The sequence below is a fragment of the Schistocerca gregaria genome, chromosome 11 (genome assembly GCF_023897955.1).
Source record: "Schistocerca gregaria isolate iqSchGreg1 chromosome 11, iqSchGreg1.2, whole genome shotgun sequence".
In the NCBI taxonomy this organism is placed as follows: domain Eukaryota; kingdom Metazoa; phylum Arthropoda; class Insecta; order Orthoptera; family Acrididae; genus Schistocerca; species Schistocerca gregaria.
This window is the reverse complement of record NC_064930.1, coordinates 138,751,955-138,764,992: the sequence shown is the minus strand read 5'-3', so window position 1 is coordinate 138,764,992 and position 13,038 is coordinate 138,751,955. Positions and strand designations below refer to the sequence as shown.

Genomic DNA, 13,038 nt, shown 5'->3' with positions numbered 1-13,038 from the left:
TATATAGGCACTATTCCTTGAGTTTTTTGTTAATGTTTTCCCTAGTTTGCTCCCTTTAAATATATTTACTGTTTAACTTTTAACCTTTTAATTTTTTTGCCATTGCTCTACCAAAGATGGCATTTTCTTTATATTTGTGCCTCACTCTTGAGTAGTAACCCGACAGAAAACAGTGAACTTTGAAATCGAAATAATTTACAGAATAAATTGTAAACAAAGACTTTACATACTTGTCAAGAATCTTTAAAAAGACAACATTACGTAGCAATCATGCTTTTAACACATGACATGAACATTGATGTAATATGGCCATTATTTACATATGCTGTCCAAATGAAACATGATACCAGCTTTGGTATGGCCATAGCTTTACATGGGGGACACATGTACCATTAAAGTAATCCTCACAGCACCTGCCGCTTTTATCCTTCTAAAGCTTTCTGCAAATATGTCATTTTATCTTGAAGTTTTATATAGCTTCATGAATAATTTAAGACCACAGTCCATGTATTTTTTTGTGAATTGAGTTAGTCACTACTAAATTCCTGACAAAAACAGCTGTTTAAATCTTTTCTACTGGTATCTACAACCCCCCCCCCTGAACCATGGACCTTGCCGTTGGTCAGGAGGCTTGCGTGCCTCAACAATACAGATAGCCATACCATAGGTGCAACCACAACAGAGGGGTATCTGTTGAGAGGCCAGGCAAACGTGTTGTTCCTTAGGAGAGGCAGCAGCCTTTTCAGTAGTTGCAGGGGCAACAGTCTGCATGATTGACTGATCTAGCCTTGTAACAATAACCAAAATGGCCTTGCTGTGCTGGTACTACGAACGGCCTAAAGCAAGGGGAAACTATGGACGTAATTTTTCCCGAGGGCATGCAGCTTTACTGTATGATTAAATGATAATGGCATCCTCTTGGGTAAAATATTCTGGAGGCAAAACAGTCCTCCATTTGGATCTATGGGCAGGGACTACTCAAGAGGACGTCATTATCAGGAGTAAGAAAACTGGCGTTCTATGGATGTGGAGCGTGGAATGTCAGATCCCTTAATCGGGTAGGTAGGTTAGAAAATTTAAAAAGGAAAATGGTTAGGTTAAAGTTTGATATAGTGGGAATTTTTGAAGTTCAGTGGCAGGAGGAACAAGACTTTTGGTCAGGTGAATACAGGGTTATAAATATACAAGCAAATAGGGGTAATGTAATAAATAGGAAAATAGGAGTGCAGGTAAACTACTACAAACAGCATAGTGAAAATATTATTGTGGCCAACATAGACACAAAACCCACACCTACTACAGTAGTACAAGTTTATATGCCAACTAGCTCTGCAGATGATGAAGAAATTGATGACATGTATGATGAGATAAAAGAAATTATTCAGGTAGTGAAGGGAGACGAAAAATTAATAGTCATGGGTGACTGGAATTCGGTAGTAGGAAAAGGGAGAGAAGGAAACGTAGTAGGCGAATATGGATTGGGGCTAAGAAATGAAGGAGGATGTCGCCTGGTAGAATTCCGCACAGAGCACAACTTAATCATAGCTAACATTTGGTTTAAGAATCATAAAAGAAGGTTGTATACATGGAAGAAACCTGGAGATACTGACAGGTTTCAGATACATTATATAATGGTAAGACAGAGATTTAGGAATCAGGTTTTAAATTGTAAGACATTGCCAGGGGCAGATGTGGACTCTGACCACAATCTATTGGTTATGAACTGTAGATTAAGACTGAAGAAACTGCAAAAAGGTGGGAATTTGGGGAGATGGGACCTGGATAAACTGACTAAACCAGAGGTTGTATACAGTTTCAGGGAGACCAAAGGGAACAATTGACAGGAATGGGGGAAAGAAATACAGTAGAAGAAGAATGGGTAGCTTTGAGGGATGAAGTAGTGAAGGCAGCAGAGGATCAAGTAGGTAAAAAGACGAGGGCTAGTAGAGATCCTTGGGTAACAGAAGAAATATTGAATTTAATTGATGAAAGGAGAAAATATAAAAATGCAGTAAATGAAGCAGTCAAAAGGAATACAAAGGTCTCAAAAATGATGGCGACAGGAAGTGCAAAATGGCTAAACAGGCATGGCTAGAGGACAAATGTAAGGATGTAGAGGCTTATCTCACTAGGTTTAGGATAGATACTGCCTACAGGAAAATTAGAGAGACCTTTGGAGAAAAGAGAACAACTTGTACGAATATCAAGAGCTCAGATGGAAATCCAGTTCTAAGGAAAGAAGGGAAAGCAGAAAGGTGGAAGGAGTATATAGAGGGTCTATACAAGGGCGACATACTTGAGGACAATATTATGGAAATGGAAGAGAATGTAGATGAAGACGAAATGGGAGATACGATACTGCGTGGAGAGTTTGACAGAGCACTGAACGACCTGAGTTGAAACAAGGTCCCGGGAGTAGACAACATTCCATTAGAACTACTGACGGCCTTGGGAGAGCCAGTCCTGACAAAACTCTACCATCTGGTGAGCAAGATGTATGAGACAGGCGAAATTCCTCCAGACTTCAGGAAGAATATAATAATTCCATCCCAAAGAAAGCAAGTGTTGACAGATATGAAAATTACTGAACTAAGAGTTTAATAAGTGACAGCTGCAAAATACTAACGTGAATTTTTTACAGACAAATGGAAAAACTGGTAGAAGCCAACCTCGGGGAAAATCAGTTTAGATTCCGTGGACATGCTGGAACATGTGAGGCAATACTGACCCTACGACTTATCTTAGAAGAAAGATTAAGGGAAGGCAAACATACATTTCTAGCATTTGTAGACTTAGAGAAAGCTTTTGACAATGTTGACTGGAATACTGTCCTTCAAATTCTGAAGGTGGCAGGGGTAAAACATTGGCAGCGAAAGGCTATTTACAGTGTGTACAGAAAGCAGATGGCAGTTATAAGAGTCGAGGGACATGAAAGGGAAGCAGTGGTTGGGAAGGAAGTGAGACCGGGTTGTAGCCTCTCCCCGGTGCTATTCAATCTGTATATTGAGCAAGCAGTAAAGGAAACAAAAGAAAAGTTCGGAGTAGGTATTAAAATCCGTGGAGAAGAAATAAGAACTTTGGGGTTCGCTGATGACATTGTAATTCTGTCAGAGACAGCAAACGACTTGGAAGAGCGGCTGAACGGAATGGACAGTGTCTTCAAAGGAGGGTATAAGATGAACATCAACAAAAGCAAAACGAGGATAATGGAATGTAGTCGAATTAAATTGGATGATGCTGAGGGAATTAGAGTAGGAAACGAGTCACTTCAAGTAGTAAAGGAGTTTTGCTATTTGGGGAGCAAAATAAATGATAATGGTTGAAGTAGAGAGGATATAAAATGTAAACTGGCAATGGCAAGGAAAGCGTTCCTGAAAAAGGGAATTTTGTTAACATAGAGTACAGACTTATATGTCAGGAAGTTGTTTCTGAATGTGTTTGTATAGAGTGTAGCCATGTATGGAAGAGAAACAAGGACAATAAATATTTTAGACAAGAAGAGAATAGAAGCTTTTGAAATATGGTACTACAGAAGAATGCTCAAGATTAGATGGGTAGATCACATAACTAATGATGAGGTTTTGCACAGAGTTGGGGAGAAGAAGAGTTTGTGGCACAAATTGACTAGAAGAAGGGATCGGTTGGAAGGACATGTTCTGAGGCATCAAGGGATCACCAATTTAGTAATGGAGGGCAGGGTGGAGGGTAAAAATCGTAGAGGGAGACCAAGAGATGACTACACTACGCAGATTCAGAAGTATGTAGGCTGCAGTAAGTACTCGGAGATGAAGCAGCTTGCACAGGATAGAGTGGCATGGAGAGCTGCAGCAAACCAGTCTCAGGACTGAAGACCACAACAACAACACTGATATCTACAAGTCATTTATTCACATTATCATAATTTAAGCTATATAACTTCTTGCTTACAAAGTCAGTGTCTCCTGTTTAAATTACATAAATTTATAGTTCCTCTACGTCCAGTTAAGCTTGTTTCTTTTTTCGTAGCATTTCCTGTGCACCTTTCTTGACAAGGCACATCCAGAAAGTAAGTTTTATGATGTTTCCTTTAAAAGTAGACATATTACCTGGGAAAATTGCATATGCACAATAGATCTCTGATGTGTCAATTGAATGCTGGCTGCACTGGTCCTCCCTGGTGCCAGTACTGTGGCAGCTGTGCCCCAAAATGGCATCCCTTATTTGTTCTCCCATTGCTTGGAAGGTTCAGTCAGTGATAAGGTTCGACAATGCGCAAAACATAGCGCCCACCGAAATTCATCATCAGCTCTGTCAGGTCTATGAGAAGATCATGAGCGAACAGATGGTGCATTGCTGGTGTGGGCTTTCTCCCAAAGGTCATCAAAGTGTCCACGATGAAGAGCACAGTGAGTGATAGTCCCTCCTCAATGACCTCCTGGTTAAGACGATGCAGCAGCACATCCTGGATAACCATGTCTTCATGAATATGGAGCTCAGCAGTCATTTTCTAGAGATATTGCAATCCTTGTTGCATCAAATTGTCCCTAAGCACTTGCACTTGAAGATATTGTGTGCCAGGTGGGTGCCGAAAAACCTGATGCCCGAGCATAAAATAAAACACTTCGGAGCACCACTGACATTTCTGCGGCAGTACTATGATGATGGAAACGAGTTCCTTGACAGGATTGTCACGGGTGATGAGACCTGGATCAAGTGATGAAACATCAATTTATCTCTTGACTACGGATACCAATCAGCAATCAACGTATTGACGTCACAGTGGATTTCCAGCCAAGACAAAATTCAAATAGACTGTCAGCGCAGAGTGGCGTGAGTGGTGTTCTTGGGCAGGAAAGGTATTCTGCTCACCGACTTCCTGCCCAGAGGTAACACAATGAATGCTGACTGTTACTGTGAAACAATGTGGAAACTGCGATGTGTCATTCCGAATGAGGTGAAGGATTCTTACTGCAGGTGTTGTGCTGTTTCATGACAACGCTCATCCCAATATGGCTCGGCACACAGCAACTGTTTTGCAGAAATTCGGCTGGGAGCTGTCTGATCATCCAGTACACAGTACTGGTCTTACTCCCAGAGATTCCTATCTTTTCTTGGACATCAAGAAATTCCTACCTTCCTGCCAACATTCTGACAATGACGAAGAGCTCAAGGCAACTGTCACATGCTGGTTCCATTCACAACTGGCAGACTTCTATGACAAGGCAATACAAAAGCTGATATCACAATGTGGCAAGTGTGTCAGTTCTTTTGGTGACTGCCACAAAATAATAATAATTAATAGCGATTATATAGAATTCTGTTTTCTGTTGACTCCATCACATTTATATTTTTAATTATGTATATAGATTTGCCACTTTGAGCTCTGTTGACCGGTCGTGTGAAACCCAGCTCACGCTATTCGTCCACGAGACTCAGAGGGCCTTAGACACGGGTTCACAGGTAGATGCCGTGTTTCTTGACTTCTGCAAGGTGTTTGACACAGTTCCCCACAGTCGTTTAATGAACAAAATAAGAGCATACAAACTATCAGAACAATTGTGTGATTGGATTGAGGAGTTCGTAGATAACAGAACGTAGCATGTCATTCTCAATGGAGAGAAGTCTTCCGAAGTAAGAGTGATTTCAGGTGTGCTGCAGGGGAGTGTCAGAGGACCGTTGCTATTCACAATATACATAAATGACCTTTTCGATGACATCGGAAGTTCACTGAGGCTTTTTGCAGATGATGCTGTGGTGTATCGAGAGGTTGCAACAATGAAAAATTGTACTGAAATGCAGGAGGATCTGCAGCGAATTGACGCATGGTGCAGGGAATGGCAATTGAATCTCAATGTAGACAAGTGTAATGTGCTGCGAATACATAGAAAGATAGATCCTTTATCATTTAGCTACAAAATAGCAGGTCAGCAACTGGAAGCAGTTAATTCCATAAATTATCTGGGAGTAGGCATTAGGAGTGATTTAAAATGGAATGATCATACGAAGTTGATCGTTGGTAAAGCAGATGCCAGACTGAGATTAATTGGAAGAATCCTAAGGAAATGCAATCTGAAAACAAAGGAAGTAGGTTACAGTACACTTGTTCGCCCACTGCTTGAATATTGCTCAGCAGTGTGGGATCCGTACCAGATAGGGTTGATAAAAGAGATACAGAAGATCCAACGGAGAGCGTCGCGCTTTGTTACAGGATCATTTAGTAATCGCGAAAGCATTACGGAAATGATAGAGAAACTCCAGTGGAAGACTCTGCAGGAGAGACGCTCAGTAGCTCGGTACGGGCTTTTGTTGAAGTTTGGAGAACATACCTTCACCGAAGAGTCAACCAGTATATTGCACCCTCCTACGTATATCTCCGAAGAGACCCTGAGGATAAAATCAGAGAGATTAGAGCCCACACAGAAGCATAACGACAATCCTTCTTTCCACGAACAATACGAGACTGGAATAGAAGGGAGAACCAATACAGGTACTCAGGGTACCCACTGCCATACACTGTCAGGTGGCTTGCGGAGTATGGATGTAGATGTAGATAGATGTAGATTGAACAACGTGGAATGATGGGGTCACTGAGTGTTCATGAGAATAAATTAGCCCATTTACCCTGAGTCTTTTCTCATAGTTTTCTTGTTATACTTTGGTTTACATTATACCAATACGAAAAGATCTTATACAACATCATCAAATGAGTTGTAAATCATTTTTTTTCTTGGTACATCAGATTTACCTTTACGTTTGCACTTAGACTTGACATTTGAGCCTTGTTCCTCTTTAAAAAAACAACCACACACTATCAAAGAATTACTTAAACGGGGTAGAAATCAGCAGATGTGATGTATGTGTACAGGCAAAGAAGCGATTAAAATTTTAGAAAAGCTGGACAATTTATTTAAGAGAAAGGCCCTCACAAGTTACACGCATCAAAAATCAGCTGATCCATCTCTGGCTCTTGAGCAAGAAGTTATCTGACTAGGCACTGATTAATAGAGTTGTTAAGTGTCCTCCTGAGGGATATCATGCCAAATTCTGTCCACTTGACATGTTAGATCATTAAAATCCCTAGCTGGTTGGAGGGACCTACCCATAATGCTCCAAACATTCTCAGTGGGGGAGAGATCCAGCTACCTTGCTGGCCAAGGTTTGGCAAGCACAAAGACAAGCAGTAGAAACACGCTGTGCGCAGGCAGGCATGAAATGTAAGCCAAACATGGGTTTGCATGAAAAGCAACCAAATGGGGCTTAGAGTATCACCAATGTACCATTCTGTTGTAAGGCAGCAGTGGGATGACAACCAAAGGGGCTTTCTATGAAAGGAAATCACACCCCAAATACACCCTCCTGATTGTCGGGCCATATCTCCAGACGTGTCTTCAGCCTGGAATCTTAGTGAGTAAGACAAAATTGTCTTCAGTGATGTGCCTCGCTTCAGACTGAGCCTCAATGACCAGTGAAGACATGGCAGGAAACATTCTGGACAGCAGTGGCATACCAACCTCACTGTCACCTGCCACATGGCCCAACAATCAGGAGTGATAGTCTGGGGTGCAATTTATTTTTATAGCAGGACACCTTGGTTGTCATCAGCAGCATCCTTAAACCACAGAAGAATGTCAACAATATTCTATGCCCCATTTTGTTGTCTTTTATGGCAACCCATTCTGGGCTCACTTTCCAGCAGAATAACATCAACCTACAAATGGCAAGAGATTCTACTTCTTGCCTTCAAGCTTGTGAAACCCTACATTGGTTGGCAAGGCCACTAGACCTCTCCCCAATTGATAACATCTGGAGCATTGTGTATAGGGACCTCCAACAAGTTCAGGATTTTGACTATCTAATGTGCCAAATTGTCAGAATTTGACATATCTTACAGGAGGAGATCCAACAATTCCTTCAATCAATGCCACGCTGAATAACTGTTTGCATATGGGCCAGAGGTGGACCAACACATTACTGACTCACTCAATTTGTGGAGCTTTCTCTATTGAATGAATCATCCAATTTATCTGAAACTGTATTCCTTTGTTTGTCTGTACATGTACATCATATCTATTGATATCCACCCAATTTCTTGGGTTGGGGTGGCAAACACCAACCAGGAGTAAGTGAAACTAAAGTAGTAGGTTCCTAAGAGAGAAGGAAACTGGTGACTTCCAGTCAAGAGTTCTGAGCTAAAGGAGTAAGCACTCCAGGAGTACATTTTTCCATTTATTTCTGAAGTAAATTTACTTACTTCATTACTGATGGAAAGCACCACTCAAGAGTACACTAGTACATTAGTAACTTGAGGAAATAAAACCAAAACCTACCTCTCGGCAGTAGTAGGAGTAAAGTAAGAGAGTAAGGTGTGATCTTTGAGTTCTGTCTTTTAAATGTCGAATTCTATGGATTACCTGTACTACAAAGAATATATGGAGATGGAGGAAGAGGTGAACAACCCAAGAATGAGGGGTGTAATGGAGACAAGATGTAGAGAGACAGTGATTTCAAAGAGCGGTTTGGATTTCATACGGAATCTTGAATTGCTGCTTTTTATGCTGGACCTGTTACTGCAGCATAATTCTGACAGGAACCATACTTTGTCTCCTAGGTGGCAACTTCTTTGTGGACTGGAAATCTTTTGCACAGGTAATTATCAAATTGTAACAAGGGATCCCTTTAATATCTATTGTACTACTACTATTACTACTACTACTAGAAGAGCTTCTAACAGTGTGATAAACAGTTTAATTGCCTTATAGCCACTGTATGTGTCCATGCCACAGAGCCAAGAAAATATATCAAAGAAAAAAAGGGAATTCTATCAAACTGATGGATTCCCAAATGTCGTAGGGGCCATAGATAGTGTACATACACCCATAGCTTGTCCTCCTGGAGCACAAGCAGAACTATACAGAAATTGCAAGAATTTGTTTTCTATCAATACACAAATCATCTGTGATGCAGCAGAATTTGAAAATGCACAATATGATGGGTTGCTTATTGGAGATAGTGGGTAAACTCTCACTAAACATCTTATGACACCAGTGTTCTGAGCACACATGAGCTGAACGGCATCAATATAGAGCCCACATTGCTTCCAGGTGTGTAATTGAGTGAATGTTTGGTTTTTGGAAGAAAAGTTTCCAAAGTCTCACTAAAACAATGCAATTTAAACCAAACAAGTGTGGAAATGTTAATGTGTCAGCTGTGGCTGAACACAACTTTGGAACAGAGGTTAGAGATGTGTGTCACCCTGATGCTGTGGAGGTGAATGACATTAAACAGGATGCATTTCAGCCAGAAGCAGATGCTGCAGGCCAAGCTGTCAGAAGGTCTATTATTCTTAATTCCTTTAGTTAAAATTGTATCTAGTTTGCTATTAAAATGAGAAGCTAGTGTAAAGACTTTTCCTACTTAAATGAATAAATAAGCCACTAGATTGTCACTACTGCAGTGAATAAAGACTCATTTTATTCGTGTGTAATTTTATAGTTATGTTCTTTCTGTATTTCTTTCTTTCTTCTTTTTTTCCTAGGGGACTAACACTCTCATTTCATTTCTTAACTGAGTATAAAAAGTCATACAATGTTTCAATTATTTCTAAAAAAATACCTCGTTTATAATATTGTAAATTCAGATAAATATTAGAATGTGGTATTAACAACAGTTACTACTGATGGTGAAATGATAAACACAAATATTACGCCGTACAAGAAACAAGAACATATTTACCATTTGAAAAAATATCAAGGAAATAAAAGATGTTTTTTACATATGAACATTTTCTTCTTCATTCACAAAAACCCAAATTTCTCGAGCAAATTGCCTGAAGATCTCGAACCAGAAGTTTGCTCCATCACGTTCTTTAACTTATTCATAATTTCCATTCTAAGTTTATTCTCTTCTTCTATGATTTCTCTTAGTCTTTCTATTAATATCATTTTTTCATTATATTCCTCTCATATTAAATGCATTTTTAAGGAAAGTTCATAATGTTTTCTCAGCAATTCTTGGTTCTTCACTACAACAACATGTCAAAATTTTAACTACTAAGATATACAGCAAGTATTTTTTAAAAAGTTGAAAATTGCCAAATGTGTAGTTGGTCAGGTGCCTGCAGATATGTACACCTCTGCCATCGTTGGTTGACAGTGCATCAGTAAACATAAAACGGCACACAAGTGAATTTCAGTTTCTGCTTATAGTTTCTATTACACAATAAATTGTTCACAATTATTATGTGCTCGAATTTCCACCTCATTTAATATCTTTAATAATTAGCATCTGCCTCTGTAGTACCACTAAGTGTTAACATGGGAGATAACACTAAATTAATTTTCTTTGTGATTTCTTCATGTGTGTTTGGTGACCTGCACAAAGACAGGTGCTATTAGCAGAGTTTCATAGTAATGCGGAATCCCTTTAACTTTTTCAACCTTACCAAGACGAAATATGAAGAACATGTTATGGAACTGAAATTACTTAATTCTCCTGATGACCTTCATGAATGTGTTTATTTGTTATTTCTTGGAGATTCATTCAAATGATGTTGACATTTCACTAAAAATTGTGGAAACATAAGACTAACTGGAAATAACTGACAATTCCATGAACTGTGGTTTGAACAATGATGTGCTAATCAAAGTCGAGAACAAATTGGAGCACCTTCCCAGCCCAAAGAAAATATGTGCAGTAATAGTTTTTAGTGACCAAGAAATGGCTGTAAATTATTTGGTTAAATGAAGAAGGGGAAAACCACTTAAGCAGTGCACAAATCTGGTTTTGCTTCACAAAATCTGAAGACATGTCATATAAATGGAAGAGATTTACGTAAAGTGCAAAATATGCATCAAAACAAAACTCTCGAAAGTGTGAAAGCAAAACTATTTAAGCATGAATGCAGGTGATTCGCAGCTGTTAGCTTGTCTTTGATTACTACCACTGGTTCCGAGCAAGTTCAGGAGAATGTCTCCCACAGCATAAATAGTGCCCCCACCAGCCTGCATGTTTTGAGCCACTGTTCACCTAGATTATGGCATTTGTGGAGCTGACCCAGTGCAACAAAAAGTGGTTCACCTGAAGAACCGACATGTTTCCATTCACTGATGGCAGAATTCCAATGGCCCTGTGCCCACTGTAACCATAACTGACAATGTTGCTGGGTCAACATGTGAACACTTAGGAGTGGTGTGCTGTGGAGCTAGATGTTCAAGAAAGTAAAATGAACAGTGTGCTCTGAAACATTTTTTGCATGCACCAGCATTGTACTCTTGGCAGAGATACCACGGATCACCATCTGTCCTGCTTCACAGAGCAGAAAATCCTTCTGACCCCACATTCTGTGAAAAGCTATGGGCATCCAACCATTTAGTGCCTAGTGGTAGTTTCACTGTCCTACCTCTTTCTGAAGATGCTCATGACAGTAGCATGTGAACATTTGACCAGCTTTGCCATTTTTAAGATACTCCTTCACAGGCTCTGCATAATAATAATAATAATAATAATAATAATAATAATAATAATAATAATCTTCTCTTTGTCGAGGCCCTTTTCTCAATGGGGTTCCCCATATGCAGGCCATATCTTCAATGGGGAGAAATCCCGTCCGTGTCTGCCTTGCTTACATACTTTTGATACCATGTCATGTCCCCACAATGCAACCAGGTGGCATCAAATGTTGAGGTGAGCAGTGCATAATGTTTGGCTTATCAGTGTATCACTTGGTTACTGTTTCTGTAGCTTTATATCTGTCTTTAGGAATAGAAAGCGAAATTAGGAACAACATTAAAAAAAGAATTGTTTACTTGCAAAAATCATTAAACATTTGTAGTAAATTCTGGAAAAATAAGAAAGCATAATTTTTTGATGTTACAACCACACATCTTCCTACAATTTGTGGAAACTATTTCATTATTTTTGTAGGAGTCTTGGCCTGGACATAATGACATCTCTATCTATAGGAGGAGGATAGGGGGAAAAAAACGTTTCCCACCCAGAACTAATAGTGCGGTTCAGCCTCTTGATTAAAAAGGTTTTTATTAGTGTAAAGCATTATTCAGGAAATTGTCCAACCATATAATTTCTGATAGCTCTGTCATTTCAGGTTTATCAGTGCAACAATCATTTCTGAATTGTCAGTGTGCATCATAACATTTTATGTATTTGATCATGTATGCCGAATACGTAGTGCAATACACATAACAATGGCCATGACTGTTTCCTACTCAGTTCCAGTTCTGTCAAAATAGTGCTATAATGATTGAAGTGCCTGCAAGCATTAATATTTATCAGATGTGTTGGATGTAACTAAAATGTTTTGTTTTCTTCATCCTATAGACGCTTTACATTTCGGTTATGACTACATGGAATAAACAAGGAACTGTTTCATTGTTAGTAAAATTACATTATTTAAAAATTAGCATAAGAACTATGCAACAGGAATTATTGTAAAATATTTAATGTCAACAAATTAAAGCTTCAGTTGATGGTTGATGTTTATACTGTAACACCATACATTGTCTTTCCTCTGCTGGTCACTTGTATAATAATTACATCTGAAATGGTTTATCTGTCAATATGAAATTCAAGTTATTCAAAAAAATCAATGATCTGCGATATTTTTGGTATGGTTTATATGCTCAAAATTTGGGTACGTGCACACTGTACTGTGCTCCTGAATGCTACATTTCTCTTGTAATGGCTGCATCTGCGTATTCACTGATTTGCAAACTAGACAGGAAGGGTTGTGCAAACTGCTTTTATAAGTGGTTATTTGCACTGCAAAAGTGAGTAACTTTAACGTTTTTAAATGCTGCCAGTGTTCTTAATTAGTTAAGATTTTGACAGTGCATTGTTTCGTGTATTCTTGCTGCATGAAAACTTTCTGGGTAGTTTTTTATATGATGGATTGGACCATTCACTTGTCAGTGAGCTAATCAGCAATTTTCCATATAGTGAAACACAACAATCAAAAAATAAGTTCTCTTAATTTCCTGTACAATATTTTAAATTATTAATTTCAGTTATCTCCTTCAAAAATTAATATCAAAGTTTTCTAAT

General features: G+C 39.0%; 1 protein-coding gene across 5 annotated transcripts in view; it reads right to left on the bottom strand.

The window, feature by feature from the left end:
• Window positions 1–13,038, bottom strand: part of LOC126295302 (uncharacterized) — a 217,997-nt gene that overhangs the window by 86,076 nt on the left and 118,883 nt on the right. The window lies entirely within an intron of this gene.